Raw genomic sequence first — 666 nt, 5'->3', positions numbered from 1 at the left:
TCTAATCTTCCCCTCCCCCTGATTTTCTAACTAGCCTGTGAGACCTAGTCTCATATAATTCTTTTCCTCAGATACTCGTTACCGCCTTGTCTTGCCTCCGCTATTTCCGGTCTTTGGCTTGGTCTCAACTCTCGACGAGCCCGTTGTCTTCGACTTCAGCTCGCCGTGCGGTTTTGCCTTGGAGGATCGACGGTGGGGTCCACGCTCAGGCCGACCGCACGGCACAGTCGACCACGAGAGAGTTATCCCTATCACTAGCAAAAAAAAAATCCAACAAAAATGATACTAAAATCACTTGTACTGCAAAGTCATGTATTTTATTCCCATCCTGATTTTGCAAGAGAAGATTCAAAACACCATAGAAGATGATGTACTTCTACAGGACGAGTAAATCGGAACGGAGGGAGTACCGGCGACGTGGCCAAACACACGCTCCACGGAACAGAAGGCCCCAAGGCATTCGACCGTTGCCCCCAAATTAAGCACCAAGCCAACGGTCACCCGTACGTACGCCGTCACGCGCTCACGGCAGCACACTCAACAAGCTTCCAGCTCCCTCCAGCCGCCTTCTTCCACACCATCCTTCGCCTCTGCAGCCCCTGTGCATATAAACCCCCCAATCCCCACGCGGCTTCCCCTCCCAACGCAGAGTACCGCAGCAATTCT

Source organism: Triticum dicoccoides, chromosome 5A (genome assembly GCF_002162155.2).
Source record: "Triticum dicoccoides isolate Atlit2015 ecotype Zavitan chromosome 5A, WEW_v2.0, whole genome shotgun sequence".
In the NCBI taxonomy this organism is placed as follows: Eukaryota; Viridiplantae; Streptophyta; class Magnoliopsida; order Poales; family Poaceae; genus Triticum; species Triticum dicoccoides.
The sequence above is the reverse complement of the archived record's forward strand: the minus strand, read 5'-3'. Positions refer to the sequence as shown.